The sequence below is a fragment of the Schizosaccharomyces osmophilus genome, chromosome 1 (genome assembly GCF_027921745.1).
Source record: "Schizosaccharomyces osmophilus chromosome 1, complete sequence".
In the NCBI taxonomy this organism is placed as follows: Eukaryota; Fungi; Ascomycota; class Schizosaccharomycetes; order Schizosaccharomycetales; family Schizosaccharomycetaceae; genus Schizosaccharomyces; species Schizosaccharomyces osmophilus.
This window is the reverse complement of record NC_079238.1, coordinates 1,872,215-1,894,049: the sequence shown is the minus strand read 5'-3', so window position 1 is coordinate 1,894,049 and position 21,835 is coordinate 1,872,215. Positions and strand designations below refer to the sequence as shown.

At 33.4% G+C, this 21,835-nt stretch overlaps 11 non-coding genes across 11 annotated transcripts; 7 read left to right on the top strand and 4 right to left on the bottom strand.

The window, feature by feature from the left end:
- Positions 1 to 391: 391 nt before the first annotated feature.
- SOMG_20042 lies at positions 392 to 465 on the top strand. The gene has a single exon. It is a non-coding gene; the product is annotated as a tRNA-Ala (tRNA).
- Positions 466 to 759: 294 nt separating this feature from the next.
- Positions 760 to 833, bottom strand: SOMG_20041. The gene has a single exon. It is a non-coding gene; the product is annotated as a tRNA-Ile (tRNA).
- A 740-nt stretch (positions 834 to 1,573) lies between these two features.
- SOMG_20040 lies at positions 1,574 to 1,646 on the top strand. The gene has a single exon. It is a non-coding gene; the product is annotated as a tRNA-Arg (tRNA).
- A 1,782-nt stretch (positions 1,647 to 3,428) lies between these two features.
- On the top strand, positions 3,429 to 3,500 carry SOMG_20039. The gene has a single exon. It is a non-coding gene; the product is annotated as a tRNA-Pro (tRNA).
- A 1,941-nt stretch (positions 3,501 to 5,441) lies between these two features.
- Positions 5,442 to 5,514, bottom strand: SOMG_20038. The gene has a single exon. It is a non-coding gene; the product is annotated as a tRNA-Arg (tRNA).
- Positions 5,515 to 8,196: 2,682 nt separating this feature from the next.
- SOMG_10027 lies at positions 8,197 to 8,311 on the top strand. The gene has a single exon (XR_008803560.1). It is a non-coding gene; the product is annotated as a 5S ribosomal RNA (ribosomal RNA).
- Positions 8,312 to 10,180: 1,869 nt separating this feature from the next.
- On the top strand, positions 10,181 to 10,295 carry SOMG_10026. Its single transcript, XR_008803559.1, has one exon. It is a non-coding gene; the product is annotated as a 5S ribosomal RNA (ribosomal RNA).
- Positions 10,296 to 12,188: 1,893 nt separating this feature from the next.
- Positions 12,189 to 12,303, top strand: SOMG_10025. The gene has a single exon (XR_008803558.1). It is a non-coding gene; the product is annotated as a 5S ribosomal RNA (ribosomal RNA).
- A 3,342-nt stretch (positions 12,304 to 15,645) lies between these two features.
- SOMG_20037 lies at positions 15,646 to 15,728 on the top strand. Its single transcript is given in 2 exon segments — positions 15,646 to 15,683; positions 15,693 to 15,728. It is a non-coding gene; the product is annotated as a tRNA-Val (tRNA).
- A 371-nt stretch (positions 15,729 to 16,099) lies between these two features.
- Positions 16,100 to 16,170, bottom strand: SOMG_20036. Its single transcript has one exon. It is a non-coding gene; the product is annotated as a tRNA-Asp (tRNA).
- A 2,852-nt stretch (positions 16,171 to 19,022) lies between these two features.
- Positions 19,023 to 19,094, bottom strand: SOMG_20035. The gene has a single exon. It is a non-coding gene; the product is annotated as a tRNA-Glu (tRNA).
- Positions 19,095 to 21,835: the final 2,741 nt, after the last annotated feature.

The window sequence follows — 21,835 nt, the reverse complement described above, 5'->3', positions numbered from 1 at the left end:
ATTACCTATGTACGAATACAATGTATTAATTTCGTTGCTTTTCTATTAATATTATTTCTTTGCTAGGCCGTTCTCAATATTCAATATTCAGTATTCAACATTTAACAATCAACAATCAACAATCAAAATTCAGTTCAATTTCAATGTCAATTTCAATTTCAAAATAAATAACTAAACAGCTAATAACGATGGCAATAACAATAATGCAATACTTTTTTGCTTCTGCTTCTGCTTCTGCGTATCGTGTGAGAACCAATACATATAATATGATATAGAAAGATGAATGAATTGAATATACGTATGAGTACTTTGCAAAGGAACAAGTGATAAAACTTCATTCTTTATTTTACTTGCTTTAATATATTTTATTTATCCTAATGTTATCAACCAAGGGCATGTGGTGTAGATGGTTATCACGCTTCCTTAGCATGGAAGAGGTCCCAGATTCGAGTTCTGGCTTGTCCAAGTTTTTCTTATTTTTCTTTTTTTTCCGTTTTGTCGTTATTTCATTGTTTCACTATTTTGCTTTTTTTTGCTCTTGTTCCAGTGTTACAATTTTGGTTTGTTATAAATTTTATATATTGCGCTCACTGGGTTGAACATGAAGAGTGTTTTACACTATGTTGGCACTATGCAATAAAAAGACATTGCTTCAACAAAAGATCTACAAAAGATCAACAAATAATTCAATCAAAGACCAAATAAAAAAAATAAGAAAAATAAAAAAAATAAAAAAATAAAAAGAAACGAAAAAATTAATGGTCACAGCCAGGCTCGAACTGGCGACATTCGACTTATTAGATCGACATGATAACCAACTACATCATGCGACCATTTGTTACAAGCACTTTATGTTAGTGTAATCTAATCTGTTCTGTAATAACTGTGTTACTTTTCTACACATACATATACATATACATATACATATACATATACATATACATATACATATACATATACATATACATATACATATACATATACATATACATATACATATACATATACATATACATATACATATACATATACATATACATATACATATACATATTCTATATTTATATCTATATCTAATATACATGCATGCAAGTATGGATGTCTGTCAGCAATGCAAAGCAAAGCGAAAGAAAGAGATTAAAATAAAACACTCTGCATATGATTTTATAAATTTTAGCATAAAAAATAAACGATAAATTCATAGTAGCAACCGCAAACTACACATCCGTCGAACGAAAACAATCAGTAATGCTAAAGCGAGCTAAATTAGCTAAATGAAATAAAAAAAAAAAAATCTCAGAAAATATATATATATATATATATATCATTAATCGCTCGTATCAAAAATAGCTCAATATGGGGGAAGGAATTGATAGCAGAGAAAAGTAGGAGATATGAATATATATATATTAATAACTAGCTTGTCAGGGAAACGAGCGGATGCTTGGTTGGACATGGGACATGACAATCATACTATGTAGTATGTAGTATGTAGTATGTAGTATGTAGTAAACGTTACAAACATTCAACAAAAGCATGAAAAAAATTTAGGTAGACAAGTAATCAATCAAGAGGCCTCGTGGCCCAATGGTCAAGGCGCCTGACTACGGATCAGGAGATTCCAGGTTCGACTCCTGGCGGGGTCAATTTCTTTTTGCCTTTTTTTGCTTTCTTTTCTTTTCTTGTTTCATTCCATTTTGTTTTGCTTTTCTTTACCCTTCTATTAGCTAAATGAATAAGTTCGTTCTAAAACATGCAACAGCGAAACGGAATATGAAAACAATAGATAACAACCGCCCCGTGAGTGTACGTTCATCTTCTTTTCTAGTCTCATATAGTCATCGTACACCTCGGGATGTTGCGCAAAACATCTCATGACCATTTGTAAATTTCCATATATATAATATAATAATATAATCTTGTGCGGCCTCTTGTTCGCGAGTTTATATTGATTCAGTTTTGAGATTGTAATAAATTAATATTATTTATTCTGCAGAATTTCACACTGGCTTCCTTTACACAGCAAAATGTTTATTTCTAATAGCCGTAGGCTCATATATTGTCATGACCACAATTTTCGTGAGATATTAAGTATGTATGCATTAAGTGAAAGCAAATATGTGCTTATAAGACTACATACATTATTCGAAATTTACCGTACAAACGTGTAGAATATTTAAGCTCACTTATGTTTGACTGAATGAAGAACAGAAGGAGAATGCAATGTGGCTAGAACATCTACACGTTTCAATCAGACTATAAGTCATGTTTTATTCGGTTCCTTCAAACTAGCTTTCTAAACCTTAATTGGCATGCCTGATAGTATTTGTGGCTTTTTGTTCGCATCTTATGGAGCTATTATAGCTTCCGTATTCCTTTTCAGTTATTAACATTCTATATTATCTCCTATCTGGCTACAGTTTATTCGTCAATGTACGGAAATATGAGCATATAGCAACCACTCAATAATCGTTATAATGTTACGATGCAGTTTCGTAAATACAATATACTCACGATTGAGCGGATCAGTGGAAACACTGCCCTCTTACCGAGTCTTAAAGTTTTTTGATGCAAATTTTGAGATTTATCTATCTGTCAACGCATCAATTAACTTACGTAACTTTTTGTTTTTAATGTATAATTACAATTTTTCAGAAAAAAAAAAAAAAAAAAATCCATAACTCGTTCCTGTAGTTTTTTTATTTTGCCCATAGCAAACTTTTTAACTTGTCTTTTTTTAATGCTCTTTTTTTTTTGGTACAGTTGCTTGTTTCGTATTCGTTTTCTGGTACAATAAATCTCCATTCTTCCATTGGTTTTTAAAATTGTCGACAGTGCAACGAATTTAACACGAGTAACTCAACGCTTCTATAAAATTTCCAATTAAAACGTTTAACTAAGCCATTTCGTTGATACATAGTTTTGGTAGGAGCAGTCAAAACACGGATTTGGCACAAAAAATAAAATCGTCATCTTGAAGGTTATTTTTATAAGGTTACTGTCATAACTGGTATACGATATTACTAATATCTTGATACAATAAATGTATTGTATTATCAAATACGTTATTACAAAACTAAATGTTCATTTTTGCGATTAAAAATTTTTATAAATCTAGAACTAAAGTTATCTAGAAGCTGACTAATCCTAGATAGATATATATACCTCTGCTGAGAGCTCAAATCTTCAGATTGGAAGATTTGACTGATCTAGCTAAATAAAATTGTTCATAAAACTTACTTAGTGAATCAGATCCCTGGAAGCTATTACTATTTTTCTATAGTACAAACGCATCCAATCTATAAGTCAAACATACAATTTTATGAATTGTTATTACTTACATCTTTTCCACTGAATACTTATTCTCATAACAAGTGAGATTCATCCTGTGACAGTTACATATAGCCTATAATAATGCTAAACAATTCGGCCGTTTGGTCTAGTGGTATGATACCATCTTAGGGTGATGGTGGTCCTGGGTTCGATTCCCAGAACAGCCCAATTTTTGGCTCTCGGCTTTATGAGCCTCACATAATAGCTGGATGTTAAGAACTATCCCAAAGGTGGAGTACGGACGAAATTGGATATTACTTTAAATGATTTTAGAGTGATGATACTATCGAACATAGTACTGTAAATTGACGGTAACAAAGGAAACAGATCGATTTATCTAATAAAGAAGCATTCATTGAAGTGTTTTCGAACATCAATGCTTTGTTATATTTCTTAAATTAAATTAACTGTATAAGTATCGTACTCAGACAAATTTTTAATTTAGCAAGTTTTACACTTTTTCGATAACATTCATAAGTATCACCAGGTAGTTACGCTATACATATATATCTCTTGATATTCGATTACTAAGTTAATACTACAACTTAAGGCTAAGAACAAAATTACGGTTGTATTTCACTTACTTTGTCATGTTTTACGGAGTATTTTGCTTTTACAGTTAAGCATTACTGAATCATTTACAACAAAAGCCATTACAACGCATAAAAGAAATAATGACACAATCATCATATGAATAGTGTAATAAGTAGTACAAATGGTAAGCGTTCCGGCGTGTATTCTAAGACTTTTATTTCGATAAGATGCACACAATCTTGTTCTAACTTTATACAACTAAAAATTGTAATGTTTCCGTACTTTAATTACATGTGAAAAGGCTATAAAATTTGCTTCCGATTTCACTGCAAAATCGTGAAGATCTTATGGTTGCTACGCTGATTCGAAAAAATTTGTTTAAAAACAATTCCTTGCAGATAAACTTTTTTTGACGGTATTTACAATAATTGAAACTTTAGGAAGATCAGCCTTAGTTTGATAGTAGCTATAAAGCGGTTGAGTGGAAAGCACTATAGGATTTACTTAATGTTTATTAACTAATCATTTAGGTTACTCTTGTAAATGGAATTTGAGCGAGTTATTAGGGACGATGTCATTATATATCATAAACTGATCCAAAACCGCTATTGTATTAGCGATGCTGTCACAGGACGAATCTCACTTGTTATGAGAATAAGTATTCAGTGGAAAAGATGTAAGTAATAACAATTCATAAAATTGTATGTTTGACTTTTAAATTGGATACTTTTGTACTATAGAAGAATAGTAACAGCTTCCAGGGATCTGATTCACTAAGTAAGTTGTATGAACAATTTTATTTAGCTAGATCAGTCAAATCTTCCAATCTGAAGATTTGCCAGGTAATTTTCATTTTTTATAATTTGTAACAAAGTCTTTGTCTAATAGTATTTTCTTTGTCTTCTTTCAACTCTTTGTTTCAAGAGTTTCTTTGTTTATTCATTACTTTCATGAATCCTTATTGTTATACAATAATAATATCAAAATATTAGTAATATCGTATACCAGTTATGACAGATGCCAATGTTCATTATGTCACAGCCGAAATTTTACGCTGTATAATTATAGTGCTGAGTGTATGATTTAAGGGTTGTAGAAAGCTGTATTTGTATATATGGGGCTCTACTTAGTTAACTAAAAGTATTTTCAGAGTCCACTGACTAGATTAGCTTAATAAACGACACTAATTTTATTAGGCCAGATCCGTCGAATCTTCCTATCTGAAGATTCGTACTTTTCAAGTTTGGTATATTTATATCCTCTACGAGGTAACATTGTTCCTTTTCTAATAAGATTATACGAACTCTCTTGTATGATTATAATACAATATCTCGGCCTTGACAGTTTGTGACAACGAGAATTATTTTAAGCATTCCAATATTACAGTTGATTAGTAGAACATAACGGACCTCCTTTTGACCATAACAAAAAAGAGCAGTCTAGAAATTGTTCATCGCTCTCGGGTTGATAGGCATAATTAGGTGTATGCCCAATTTCAATTTCTTTTTAGGTCATTCTTTTTGGAAAGGCATGTGGAGTGAAAATCGTCGACTAGAGGAACTAAAAAAAGCAATCGAGTGTGACAGGACTCGAACCTGCAATCTTTGGTGCCGAAAACCAACGCCCTAACCATTAGGCTACACACCCTATTTTGATTTGTTGAAAACTAATATCTAAATTAAGCCAAATCTTTTATCTTAATTTATTAAAGTAAATTATTTGAACATTGAAAGTAAGTTTTCTGTAAATTTTTTTTATTGATAAACGACAAACACTATTTGACACAACTAGTATCTTATTATAAAGCCTATAAATACTAGTACTACTTATTTTTCTTCCTCCTTGTATATGTTTTTTATTTTGTGGGCTGAAAGCTTTTTCATCTAAATATGCGATTTACGGTGTAACTCGAGCGATATCCAAAAAAGAGGGAAGCTCATTTTCAGCTCTTAAAACAATGAAGGATTTAAGTATCCATCGCTTCAAACATTGCATCGTAGCATTCGTAATCTTTTAAGCTATACTTTATTATAGCGACTTCCTTCTAATTTGAAAAATTTGCTATTTTTAGCGAATCATCCTTTTTCTTTCATAGAAGTTTTTGCAACCAATGCGTATGTAGCCTTTCATAACATCGTGCTGTGCAGACTGGCCTGACCTTACGTTAAAGATTTCTCGCACATATATTACTATAAAACAAATAAAATAAACAAGCTCTTTGTTACGCTGTGGAATAAAATTTTGTAGTCTATCGTCAAGAGCTCCAACCCTTTTTTATTAAACTTTTTTATTACACTTTTTTTTTTTTTTTTTTTTTTTTTTTTTTTAGTGACATCAAGATCCATACCATATAACTTTTTTTTGGTGTATGGGTAAAGACTATAACTGGTGTACATAAGAATTAGGAGCAATTAAAAAGGTTAAATTTTATCAGCCCTTGGGTCATTTTTTCTTAACAAACAATAAGCAAGCACAGCGAAGATTGAAAAGAAATATACCTTTATTGTGATTATAGATTATAAGTAAAAATATTGTTGTCTCTATCCGTTACAACTTTTAAAGCCCTGAATTGGAATTCTATTTGTGTAGTTTCATATTGCACTTTCCATTATTTTCTCTTCAATACACTTGCATGACTACAGAAGAAGTATTTGTCACAACGTCGAGTCAAGTCTCTAACTCTCCAAATACGCGTACACCTTGTCGCCCTTATATTTGCAAAGATTATCAATTCGTTATCATGCAAACAATCAATTAGCTATAGAAATGACTTGACAGGTGGGTAGGTGGGTGGGCTTGATTGTATTGTATTGTATCGTATCGTATCGTATCGTATCGTATCGTATCAAAGTATCGAGTGCTATCAACTTCACGCCCATGGCCGTGCTACGAACGATTAAATCGAACTTCTAACTATATTTCGGTAAAAAACAAACGAACAGGTCCCACAATAAGTGCAAAATAACCGAGGTTAGTTACGTTTTTAAAAAGATGAATTTACTACTAAGCATCACTTATAGCGTATACGCTTCAAGGCAATAATAGTAAACGCCATTTGATTGATTTATTTTATATGTCTACATTTGATCCGAAACAGTCAACAAAATGAATATCGACGATTCATTAGTAGAAGCTAAGCTAAATTTTCTACTACTATTATTTATTTGTTTATTTTCTTTTCTTTTCTTTCATGTTTTTAACGTATGACATAACAAAGTTTAAGGAATTGATTCTGCCTCCTCCTCCCCAAATGTTATTAGTTTGTAATGCAAGTATTATTAGTTGGGAAGATTGATTGGAAAGTGAACCGGCACAGCATGGTACATATAGAGAATATGACTTGCTGCAACTGATGTCGGAGACAAAGAAAATATGAGTATATGTGTTTTTGGAGGTTACCATTTGGAAAGGTGTAGTTACAAAAAGCCACTTGCAAGTAAATATAATTTATTCCATGAATGTGAGTACTTTTTGAAACGAATTTGAAGTTAGCTACTGATAATACGTGCAGCTTTTGTATAGATTTGAACACTACATTTGCTGGTAGTTAGAGAAGATATGTACAATCTAGTGAGCTAGCTACCTTAAAACCAAAAAGGCGATTGACACACAAAACTCGTCTTTACCCCAAAATAACCATCATTTGATGGGAAATCATGCTGATATGTATTATGTCTTTCCGGCGTTCATTTTTGCGAGCCAAAAGTTACAGATCAGCCTCATATTACAGGTTTTCGAGTTTCTGTTTTCAATTCATGTTGCAATGGAAGGATTTCATTGTAAAGTAGCATTTGGAAAAGATTTCTTTTAGTGATTTTGTCTCATGATACCATTCTTACGAGAAGGGACATTAAGCTTATTGAGTGCAAGATGGACGACGAGCTAGAATTATGTGATAAACATTGTAAAAACGTAGGAGGAGGATATGAGTTATATAAACAGCCAGCCAAGTATGTGGATGCTCAAGTGAGTTATTTGTTTCGGTAGAGGTAGAGGTAGAGGTAGAGGTAGAGGTAGCAACAAAAACTTTACCTTAAAAATTATACATAATGTTTATGCTTTTGTAGTCAATAAATAAAGAAACAAACGTTACCCGATTCAGTGTTCAGCGTAGCGTGCAGTGGTTTCAATCATTAATTTTCATTATTTTTTTTTAAAAAAAAAAAAAAAAAATTTCATCATTCTTATGATGAAGGAAGATGAACGCCATTTCGTATTACTTTGTTTGGATTCAATTCAATGACAAACGTATGTGTAACACAAACCCCGTATACTATTAAAGTAACTTATGAATAGTATAGATAGCTTAAAAAAGATAGAGAGTTGTCTACGGCCATACCTAGGCGAAAACACCAGTTCCCGTCCGATCACTGCAGTTAAGCGTCTGAGGGCCTCGTTAGTACTATGGTTGGAGACAACATGGGAATCCGGGGTGCTGTAGGCTCCCTCTCACTTTTTTTTTTTATTTTATTTTCACGTGAGGAGAGTCAGAAGAGGGGAGGAGAGGGGAAAAATACGGAGGTAAGTTTAAATTTTTTTTTTTTTTGCGCAAAAGAAGAATGGAAAGCTTGAACGGCTTCCCCCTTTCTCTCCATCATAACTAAAATTCCATAACTTTCCATCTCTTATACACTATATACACTATATACACTATATACACTGTACTGTCTTTTCTTCCATAATCCCACATGCCCACATGCTTAAAAGAAAACATAAGGTTCTTAAAATTCGTTATCATGCAAACAATCAATTAGCTATAGAAATGACTTGACAGGTGGGTAGGTGGGTGGGCTTGATTGTATTGTATTGTATCGTATCGTATCGTATCGTATCGTATCGTATCAAAGTATCGAGTGCTATCAACTTCACGCCCATGGCCGTGCTACGAACGATTAAATCGAACTTCTAACTATATTTCGGTAAAAAACAAACGAACAGGTCCCACAATAAGTGCAAAATAACCGAGGTTAGTTACGTTTTTAAAAAGATGAATTTACTACTAAGCATCACTTATAGCGTATACGCTTCAAGGCAATAATAGTAAACGCCATTTGATTGATTTATTTTATATGTCTACATTTGATCCGAAACAGTCAACAAAATGAATATCGACGATTCATTAGTAGAAGCTAAGCTAAATTTTCTACTACTATTATTTATTTGTTTATTTTCTTTTCTTTTCTTTCATGTTTTTAACGTATGACATAACAAAGTTTAAGGAATTGATTCTGCCTCCTCCTCCCCAAATGTTATTAGTTTGTAATGCAAGTATTATTAGTTGGGAAGATTGATTGGAAAGTGAACCGGCACAGCATGGTACATATAGAGAATATGACTTGCTGCAACTGATGTCGGAGACAAAGAAAATATGAGTATATGTGTTTTTGGAGGTTACCATTTGGAAAGGTGTAGTTACAAAAAGCCACTTGCAAGTAAATATAATTTATTCCATGAATGTGAGTACTTTTTGAAACGAATTTGAAGTTAGCTACTGATAATACGTGCAGCTTTTGTATAGATTTGAACACTACATTTGCTGGTAGTTAGAGAAGATATGTACAATCTAGTGAGCTAGCTACCTTAAAACCAAAAAGGCGATTGACACACAAAACTCGTCTTTACCCCAAAATAACCATCATTTGATGGGAAATCATGCTGATATGTATTATGTCTTTCCGGCGTTCATTTTTGCGAGCCAAAAGTTACAGATCAGCCTCATATTACAGGTTTTCGAGTTTCTGTTTTCAATTCATGTTGCAATGGAAGGATTTCATTGTAAAGTAGCATTTGGAAAAGATTTCTTTTAGTGATTTTGTCTCATGATACCATTCTTACGAGAAGGGACATTAAGCTTATTGAGTGCAAGATGGACGACGAGCTAGAATTATGTGATAAACATTGTAAAAACGTAGGAGGAGGATATGAGTTATATAAACAGCCAGCCAAGTATGTGGATGCTCAAGTGAGTTATTTGTTTCGGTAGAGGTAGAGGTAGAGGTAGCAACAAAAACTTTACCTTAAAAATTATACATAATGTTTATGCTTTTGTAGTCAATAAATAAAGAAACAAACGTTACCCGATTCAGTGTTCAGCGTAGCGTGCAGTGGTTTCAATCATTAATTTTCATTATTTTTTTTTAAAAAAAAAAAAAAAAAATTTCATCATTCTTATGATGAAGGAAGATGAACGCCATTTCGTATTACTTTGTTTGGATTCAATTCAATGACAAACGTATGTGTAACACAAACCCCGTATACTATTAAAGTAACTTATGAATAGTATAGATAGCTTAAAAAAGATAGAGAGTTGTCTACGGCCATACCTAGGCGAAAACACCAGTTCCCGTCCGATCACTGCAGTTAAGCGTCTGAGGGCCTCGTTAGTACTATGGTTGGAGACAACATGGGAATCCGGGGTGCTGTAGGCTCCCTCTCACTTTTTTTTTTTATTTTATTTTCACGTGAGGAGAGTCAGAAGAGGGGAGGAGAGGGGAAAAATACGGAGGTAAGTTTAAATTTTTTTTTTTTTTGCGCAAAAGAAGAATGGAAAGCTTGAACGGCTTCCCCCTTTCTCTCCATCATAACTAAAATTCCATAACTTTCCATCTCTTATACACTATATACACTATATACACTATATACACTGTACTGTCTTTTCTTCCATAATCCCACATGCCCACATGCTTAAAAGAAAACATAAGGTTCTTAAAATTCGTTATCATGCAAACAATCAATTAGCTATAGAAATGACTTGACAGGTGGGTAGGTGGGTGGGCTTGATTGTATTGTATTGTATCGTATCGTATCGTATCGTATCGTATCGTATCAAAGTATCGAGTGCTATCAACTTCACGCCCATGGCCGTGCTACGAACGATTAAATCGAACTTCTAACTATATTTCGGTAAAAAACAAACGAACAGGTCCCACAATAAGTGCAAAATAACCGAGGTTAGTTACGTTTTTAAAAAGATGAATTTACTACTAAGCATCACTTATAGCGTATACGCTTCAAGGCAATAATAGTAAACGCCATTTGATTGATTTATTTTATATGTCTACATTTGATCCGAAACAGTCAACAAAATGAATATCGACGATTCATTAGTAGAAGCTAAGCTAAATTTTCTACTACTATTATTTATTTGTTTATTTTCTTTTCTTTTCTTTCATGTTTTTAACGTATGACATAACAAAGTTTAAGGAATTGATTCTGCCTCCTCCTCCCCAAATGTTATTAGTTTGTAATGCAAGTATTATTAGTTGGGAAGATTGATTGGAAAGTGAACCGGCACAGCATGGTACATATAGAGAATATGACTTGCTGCAACTGATGTCGGAGACAAAGAAAATATGAGTATATGTGTTTTTGGAGGTTACCATTTGGAAAGGTGTAGTTACAAAAAGCCACTTGCAAGTAAATATAATTTATTCCATGAATGTGAGTACTTTTTGAAACGAATTTGAAGTTAGCTACTGATAATACGTGCAGCTTTTGTATAGATTTGAACACTACATTTGCTGGTAGTTAGAGAAGATATGTACAATCTAGTGAGCTAGCTACCTTAAAACCAAAAAGGCGATTGACACACAAAACTCGTCTTTACCCCAAAATAACCATCATTTGATGGGAAATCATGCTGATATGTATTATGTCTTTCCGGCGTTCATTTTTGCGAGCCAAAAGTTACAGATCAGCCTCATATTACAGGTTTTCGAGTTTCTGTTTTCAATTCATGTTGCAATGGAAGGATTTCATTGTAAAGTAGCATTTGGAAAAGATTTCTTTTAGTGATTTTGTCTCATGATACCATTCTTACGAGAAGGGACATTAAGCTTATTGAGTGCAAGATGGACGACGAGCTAGAATTATGTGATAAACATTGTAAAAACGTAGGAGGAGGATATGAGTTATATAAACAGCCAGCCAAGTATGTGGATGCTCAAGTGAGTTATTTGTTTCGGTAGAGGTAGAGGTAGAGGTAGAGGTAGAGGTAGAGGTAGAGGTAGCAACAAAAACTTTACCTTAAAAATTATACATAATGTTTATGCTTTTGTAGTCAATAAATAAAGAAACAAACGTTACCCGATTCAGTGTTCAGCGTAGCGTGCAGTGGTTTCAATCATTAATTTTCATTATTTTTTTTTAAAAAAAAAAAAAAAAAATTTCATCATTCTTATGATGAAGGAAGATGAACGCCATTTCGTATTACTTTGTTTGGATTCAATTCAATGACAAACGTATGTGTAACACAAACCCCGTATACTATTAAAGTAACTTATGAATAGTATAGATAGCTTAAAAAAGATAGAGAGTTGTCTACGGCCATACCTAGGCGAAAACACCAGTTCCCGTCCGATCACTGCAGTTAAGCGTCTGAGGGCCTCGTTAGTACTATGGTTGGAGACAACATGGGAATCCGGGGTGCTGTAGGCTCCCTCATTTTTTTGTCTATTTCTTTCTATTTATTTTCTTTTTTTTTTTTAACTTACTTATAAAACGAAATGTGACTCATTCCATCCCGAGACCACCCACAGTGGAACTTCCCATGGATAGCGTTACTGCCTCTTTTGAACTCTATTAAAATTTTCAATTATCGAAGTGGTGGAACATTTGCCAACAGGTTAAAACGTTATACTTTCTATAAAAACCTTATTAAAGATTCATGTACTTTTTTGATTGGAGTTGACGTTATTCATTACGAAGTTTGCAAGATTTCAGATCATCCCGAAAAATATTATATTACTCATCTTGAGCTATCGAAAATGACATTATCACGAAATACTTTCTAAAAACTTCTATGCTTCGTATATATTGATATGTGAAAGTCATCAAGCAAACTTCATGTACGTCAACAATGCCTTAAACTGTTCCTTGCAGTATATAAAAGTATACCAAATAGTATTACTGATATGAGACGATTTTATCATTTCTAAATTTCTAACTCTTTTAGCGACATATCCCCTGTAATTACGTGTCAAGGATTATAAAGTTGAAATACTCTACTTCGAAATATAGACGATACTGTGTCTCCCTTGAACATATAACAACGTTTTCTGAAAAAAAATATTCAACTTAATGCGAAGCAACCAATTAACAAATGATGACGACAGAAACACGTTTTGTACTGGTCAATATTGATTTTGTTGTTATATTATCATATTATCTATGTTACACTTTTCTGTCAAAGTTGAAGTGTAGTCTATAATATTATCTCGCCTCTAACATATGATACATCTAAAAATTCTTATATCGCGCCTTTTTCTTAGGGCTAGAACGCCAAAACAACCGATGTAAAGAGTCATTGTTGAGGAAGCCTAGTTGATGGTGACACGTTCGAGCTTTCTCTATGATGATGCCAATTACTCATTTTCCTCAGGAGTTAATAACAAAAAAAACTTCCATGACTAGTAGATGGAATATGTTCGTCTAATAATAGTACCAATGTTGTAACTTAAGACTTAGTGACAGTTACAATCTATTGAATCGTTTTGAATATGTAATGTCATCATTTATTATCAATTGTCAATTATGAACTTGAAAACCTTGTCGTGCAGTTTTGGTGTCCACAATTCTGTTTTTCCTAGTGCCTATTGAAACACTTATAAATACAAATCTTTGATTCTTCTTGCGCATTCCTTTTCAAGATAGCAATTTGTTTATTTGCAGACAGTGAATCCATTTTCTTTTAATCACTTCCCGCTTTGTATACCAAGATGCAACAGCACATCTAGTGAAGTAGGGATTACTCACTTCATAGGCTAATTTAAAAAAACTGATACAATTCTTAGTTGCTAGTTTATTCATTTATTTAGCTTTTGAATGAAAACACAATATTTATAAGTTTTGGTAAAAGAGACTTAGCAATACGTCAGGTAAACTTACATTTTCTCCTTAACATTGTCGAAGAGGATTTCTGGCTGCTTCTCGAGGAATGCGGCTTTTCATCTGTCGACTGTGTTCATAATCTGCCAAAGAAAAATAGCTAGTCACATACCAGAGAGCATGTGTGAAGATTCGACTTTAAAGACTGGGAAACCTACTTTCTATCTTTTAACCGTTTTACCTTTTTTTAAATTGTAGCATAACGCTTAGTTAATCAACAAATCCGTTTTAAACTGATTTAATGTAAACTTGTTAAAGACGTTTATTTACTCATTCTTCTTTCTCCTATCAATCGTTCATAATATCTTCCCATACAACCAATAAATGCGCCAAATTGTTTCTACTTGAACATCTATAGCTTAAGCTTTATAAGGTTTACATTCTCCTTTGGTGATCATTATCTTAAAATTATTCCTTCCATGAAAGTAGTAGCACCAAATTTTTGTCGTTATTTTGTTATTCTCATTGTTTAAAAGAGAAAGAAACATTGAGGGGTAATACGTCTTGAGATGTCAAACATTAGCTGCGTCGGTCAGAATTGGTTTTTACCATTTAGATTTTTGAAACTGCCTGGAAAAATTCTATCATTACTGATTATGCAATCTTTACTCTTAAAACTATGTAATTTTCCAACGCTATAAACCTATCACAAAATCTGCCTTTATTTGATCATATAAAAGCTTCCGTCATTATGAATTCTTCGCACCATAAAGCCGGTAGTAATTCTCGGGTTGAAAATCAATATCGAAGCTAAACCTGTTATTTAGAAGAATATCTCATGCTTCCGATATTATTTAGACGAATGCTTGTCTTCTTCTGAATGTATCTTCCGAGTAGTTCAAATAGACTGATTTTCAACTTCTCAATTTACAAGCCTTGCCCAAAAATTTTCAAATAATTTACTTTTGTACCGGTGGAAATGTTAAGGCTGTCGAAAAAACAGTTTTCAATGAATGTATTAAAGCCTTCCGCCATTTTTGACGTCATGTATGAATCTAACATTTTTGAGTAGAGCTAGCACCTCGCTCAAAAGTAGCTCGGCCATTCTCTAACTCCAGTTTCAGAGTCATCGTCCTTTCAATAACTACTACTCGCATTTGAAATAGAAAACCGAGTCATTAACAAAACTGACACTTTTTTCATTACACAGTTGTGAACATCTTTTTCTTATTTTCTATCGATATCATTATATATCTTTCCTAATCACAACTGGTAATAATTTTAAGTTCCTGAATATAGGCCTCATCTGACATTTCAGCTCCATGATATTTTCAATTATTGCCATCCGAAATAATAGTTTGTTAAAACTTGGCTCGGAATTAAAATATAGAAGAAAAAACTTAGGTGACAAAACTCGCATTATTAGAATTCGTTGTAATGTCTGAACTACTTGAGAACAGTTACGTACGTATTGGGATTATGGCAAATAACTTTATGTTGGGCGCTATCTATAACTTTTAGTCCCATTGACATCTTTTAAATAGTTTCCTACGGTCATAGTACATATTTCAGATAGCGCAACTTTGCAAACATATGATTCAATCGTGAGCTGTTGGTTATTCTGTGAAACCAGATATTGAGGCCAATTCTTGCCAACAACCGTTTTCTATTTTTTTTATATCAGTATTCTTTGATGTATTATTTCAATTTTGGAACTTTTTATACTCGAAAGGGTGCTAAATGAGATTTAATGACAGACATACATCTTTCAACAGAACCAGATTCTGAATGATTCTTACAGCAACTTTAAGCTTGATTCAAAACCATCATCAGTTTTCTCTTTCTGTGTTTTTCATAACTACTTAAATAGTAACAAAAATAGTATTAGTAATGTTTGTTTTGTCTACCAAAATGGATAAATTAGTATAGCAAACAATGAAAGCCATCAACGAAGGCCGTGTGGTTTAGATGGTTATAATTTCTGCTTAACATTCAATGTTCGCAGACGGTCCCAAGTTCGAGTCTTGGCACGGTCATAGCCTTCACTTTTTTCAACTTTTCTTTTTTTTTAGAACCATCCAATGGATGATGAATGTTTATTTTTTTTTTCTACATCTATGCTATTATCCTATTCATTGTTGATGGTTTCATTTAGTTTGCTTAGTGTCAGTTTACTAGCAATTTTTTGTCTCATTTCACCTGATAGCATGCATCATCATCATCTACTTGCACTTAATGAATATGACTCTGAGTGAACAGCCAAATATGAAGAAAGCCATGTACAAAACAGTATTAGAAACGCAAAATCGAATGGCGTTCTCAAATGCAAGGAAGAACCCAAGTATGAGGAAAAAACGAAAAAACGAAAAAAAAATAAAAAATAAAAAACCACACAAAAAAAGAATCACTCTCCCTCCGGGATTCGAACCCGGGCTGCCAGCGTGACAGGCTGGTGTACTACCCCTATACTAAGGAAGAATCATGTGTATACAGGCTATAATTGCGGTTACTATATCCAAATTTATATGTTAGCAAGCTTTCATTCTAATTCACTTAATGCATGATGTATGAGCTATAATAAGGCTTTGATGAGATGTCCCTTCCTTTCATGCTTCTAATGATTTCCAATGTACCCAGAAGAAATAGGTCAATCCAAGCCTTGCTTTATTACAGGAAATATTCCACGTTTCACATTCGGAACCACTGGATAAGACTGACGAATCTACTGTCTGCTTATGGTTCCAATGTTCAATGTTCAGCGTTCCATCTTCCGTATTCTCTTTTAAATATTCACAAAAGGAATATATTATATGTTAACGAGAACGAATATTACAATAAATTCAATATGTCAAAACAAATCCCAAGTGCACCGAAATAGTAGAAATAATCTTAATTTGGAATACAATGCAATGCAATATATCACTTCATCATTGAATGTGTTTGGGCTTGGGAAGTATTAATTCATTAGACACAAAGCCACCGGAGCGATTAACTTTTCATGGCTGTAGCACACTACCAAAGGCGATTAATGGGAACGGAAGATGTCAATCACAGGGAGTTAAAAGGAAGATTGGAAAAAGCATCAATACCATAATTTAGCTTCCTTCTTCTTCGCTTCCCTATGTGAATCGAAATAAGGTAATTCTGTACTGTTGTGAGAAGAACGCTCGTCTCCGTGGCTTTTGTTTGTTTGTTAAGGTCGCTTAGCCTAATGCATTATGTTCTGTCTACCTATCTATCTATTTATAACTTAATCTCAACAAAGATTTCTTGGTTCAAGAGGTTATTGGCAGCCTAATGCTATGGCTGCGATTACGAGGAGGAAATACGGGCTTTTTGATGTCATTGTTGTTCTTATTGTTATTGACAGTATTCATCTCGTGTCGTTCTAAAAAAATTGTCGCTATTTTACGTAGTTCGTAGTTGGTGCTTCCCCATATTACAGTTGTCGATATAAAGAAAAGTTCCTAACTCGCTATACTACTACCGTATCGAAAAAATATAAGCTTTTCCCTCTCTTAGCTTTAACGACATTCAATTACGTAAGGTCTCTCGAAAGCTTTGATATAAAACACCCACCTTTGCATGTTTCTTTACATTCAATCCTACAAATAAAGAAAATAATAAAATAGAAAGTTTTTGCTTTGAAATATTAAAAGTTTTGATAGCACGGAGAGGTTCTTTCTCAACTTAAGCCGTGAGGATTTTGATATGTGAATTACGGTGGTAACCCAAGTCAGTCAGTCATGAATGCATATCATATAATATTACAGTATTACGTTTGACTGTTGTTTATTAGCAATCGGTTAGTTCAATAGACGAAGCTTGATTTGTCAAAAGTATATTTATTCTTCAACAGAATGCCATATTCTGTGATGAATGCTTGATCTTCTATTATTCATTTTTAAAAGAAGAAAATCACCTATCATATCTTATCATCTGTGTCGAAATCAGATACTATGTTATTTTTTATCTCAAATCATTGTAGCTGTCATTAATAAAAACTTATCATATATCGCTTTCTGTTCATGGGCTTCAACAACCGCTATGCCCAATGTACATATAATAGACGATCTGGGTTTCACCATCGGTTTCTCAATCCATTCTTCACTTCTTGGAGTACATATGGGGTAAGTACTATTACTACTTGCTATGCATACAAATCAAGACATCAGTTTTTTACAAGATGAGTTTGATAGTTACTATTCGTGGATGGACATTGAAATCAATCTCCTTCGAAACCAAATTTATTCCGCAATCACAAAACAAACAGCAACATCCATGTTGCTGAATCGTGAGAGAATAGATTCGCTGTGTTTCTTATGTCTTCAACCCACCATAAACGAAGCATTGATGAACGGACAAGACAAAAATATTCTTCTGTATTGAGTGTATATATACGTTCACTAATTTGACATTGATTTTACCCATATTTCAATGAGATATTTCCCTATTCCTCATCTATTCTGAAATATGGAACATCCAAACAAGAAGAGCATGCCTTTACAGCTTTATAAACGATAAGCAAGCACAGCGAAGATTGAAAAGAAATATACCTTTATTGTGATTATAGATTATAAGTAAAAATATTGTTGTCTCTATCCGTTACAACTTTTAAAGCCCTGAATTGGAATTCTATTTGTGTAGTTTCATATTGCACTTTCCATTATTTTATCTTCAATACACTTGCATGACTACAGAAGAAGTATTTGTCACAACGTCGAGTCAAGTCTCTAACTCTCCAAATACGCGTACACCTTATCGCCCTTATATTGCAAAGATTATCAATTCGTTATCATGCAAACAATCAATTAGCTATAGAAATGACTTGACAGGTGGGTAGGTGGGTGGCTTGATTGTATTGTATTGTATCGAGTGCTATCAACTTCACGCCCATGGCCGCGTTACGCTATAATTTGGTAATTTCAAATACAGATCTACAGTTTGCTGTGTCGGCATATCTTGTCTCTTAAGGCAAATCGTTTAGTCCATTGATAATTATTTCTTAACGAGTGATCCTTTCTCAACCATTCGCTTTTCCAATCGCCCGGCTTATGGTTTTAAAATACCATCTACTTTACCGGTTTGAAATACGTAAGTGAGTGTTTTGGAATGAAAATATTTTCTCAGTTCAACTTAATGTATGAGTATGTTTTCTTAGAATGTATTCCCCCCGCCAAATGAAAATAGAAGAGGATGACAAGATTAGATGAACTAAATAGGAGATCATATAATTAATTTTTCAATTGTATGTTTAATCGAACGCCAATGGCCCTTTAAAGAAAAGGGAGTAAAAAATTAAAATAGAAATGAAACGAAAAGAAAAAGTTTTCCGTTGCGGGGAGTCGAACCCCGGCCGCGTCGGTGAAAGCGACGAATCCTAGCCGTTGGACCACAACGGATTGCTTGTTGAACCAGCAGATAATGCGTTTAACAACTTACTTATAGTCAGATACTAAATCTACTTTTTTTATTACTTTCGTTTGCATGTACACCTTACCTATACCTAGGCCAAGCCACACTTATACCTCGCAGCGAAACCACCTCTTCATAATCATTGCATTCAGTCAGTCCTTCACAACTGCATACTATACGAATGCTTATTTGAACTCTTAATGATCACTCTCGCTTACCACAATTGTTTCCTTTCCCTTTCCCTGTTCCTTTTCATTCTGATTTATTTCAACACTATGAATATTTGTTAGTTTATCGGGTTCGTATTAGTCTTTATTAAATAACCATTCTTTTAACGTTGTATTTCTTTTTTTTTTCTTATATTCCAGAAGTATCAAATCTTTATTGACATCGTCATCATCATTAGGGCGGCAAATGGCTTTATCATTATATATAAATCGTTTCAACGTAGCTAGCCACGTACAGAATAGTTATCTTTCCATTGTATTCCCTTTTAATGAATTATTTATTCAGTCTAAGAAGTCAGCAATGAGTGATTATATACCTTGCTTGCTTCAAACAAATCCTTGTGAAATCTTGTCAACTCAACAAACGATCATACATAAAAAACGGTCTAAACGATCTAATCATATAAGGAAATGCTGAAGGATAACGTAAGTTCTTTCTTCTTTCAGTTGCCGGCTTGACAAACAGTACACTCAGTATACATATTCATTACTTGAATTGAATCAACCCGCAAGCCAAGTCGAGTCATTCACGTATTATCTATAATTTTTTCATATACATTAGTACGAATCCACTATAAGATCTTTCAGTTCTTTAGAGCGTATATAAATTATATACAAAGACAGTGGTTGTGAATAAAATTCAACAAGCGAAATCACGTAGATGCCTTTTAAGTTCTTAAAAGTGAATCAGAATGTTGAGCCATTCTTCCCAATTGAACGCTATTTACCACCAAATAGCGAAAATATTAGAAAAGATGAATTCAGTTACGATAAACGGATGGAGAATATGTTATTCTACTACTTTGCCCTAAGACCGAAACGAGGGATGTCTTTAATTCTCATGTCAAAAAGAGTCCCGTTGAAGGGCTATCATTTGAGCCAATTTTATATATATAATAGATTCTTGGCTGTATGATTTGATGACTAATGCGTTTCTTTTTTTTTTTTTTGTCCTTGACCTCACTCAGTTAAACTCAATGCCAAAGTCAAAGCTATTGCCGAAAAAACGGCGAGCAAATGATCGAAAATCAACCAAACAAGTAGATTTGCAGGAGCCCAAGTATCATCAATAGTATTTAAATTGATATACATGGTACCTTGAAATTGGTCAGCATTTGGTCACAGATGATTTTACCTTTCGAGAATGGTTCATTAAATTTAAATACGCTTATTTGCAGCGCTTTAGAATGAAATATTGTATCAATGTATTCGGTAAAAAGACGGCAAGAAACATAGATAGAGACAGAGACAGAGACAGAGCCTGATATAATTTCTTAGATACCATCAATATTGAATATGACTGAATAATTGCAATCCTTCAACAGAGATTTTCTCTTCGATCTAGTATCGTATATGATATATGATATTTGCACACGAAAGAAGTCAGAAATAATACGACACGGTTAAGCAATTGACGAATTTAAGCAACATTCGTAAATGTTTACATAGGAAAGGAGGAAACTGAAACATAGAGCTGCTTGTTATATTACAAACCATACAAAGGCCTTCCCTTTACAGTTTACAAAATGAATTCGTTCGTACGATCGCTAGATAGTCGGCATAATAGAGGGGAAAACTAAACGAACACAACAATACTACAGTACTCAAATAAAATTCTTAAATTAAACAGAATAAAATGCAGTGATAAACATTAGCCTCACGGAACAGGGTGCTTAGAGAGTGCACGAATTTAAGGTAGGATGTACGCGAAGCAACCTGAGGACGCTTGTAATGCATGTACTATGGACAAGCGAACAGCTTTCAGTAATTGGATTGTTTTGATAGGTTTGGATTCTACTTAAACTGCATAGTCAAGACAAGTATAACAGTTTGAGACAACGTATATTCATATACAGTTGATTATTCAGTATTCAAACCAACCATTACCGTTTTCATATATATTGTCAGAGCTTCCCCACTTTCTACTTGATTTAGTGATTGGCAAGCGAATTCGTTAGAAGGCACGGATTTGACAACGGTAGTTTTGGATTTCAAAAGACAAAGACGAAGAAGAATGGTCAAAATAATTGTGTAGTATTGAAAATTCTTTTGCTAATAAAACGGTATAATGAATGAATGGAAAATCTTGAAACCGTAATACAAGAAAGTTACATGTGTTTCTTAACTAGCCTATCGCTCAAAATCTTGCAACGATCCCCTAGAAGTTCGTGACAATGTTTGGTATGTCAATTTTGTCTACTCAAACACAAACACAAACACAAACACAAATACAAATACAAATACAAATACAAATACAAATACAAATACAAATACTGGCTAAATATAGATTTCAAAGATGGCTGTACGAACCTGAACCGTAGCGCCTGTTATCGCAATCTCGTTCACTCATGCAAACCTGTTAATTCTCTATTTGTCATAAACTTTAACGCTAAAGAGTTCGTTTCGTTGATATGAAATTCGATACAGTGGATCTGCGCAAAGCTACAGCGATGGATACTGGTTTTTAAACCCATTCATATACGCTAAAATTGACTGACATC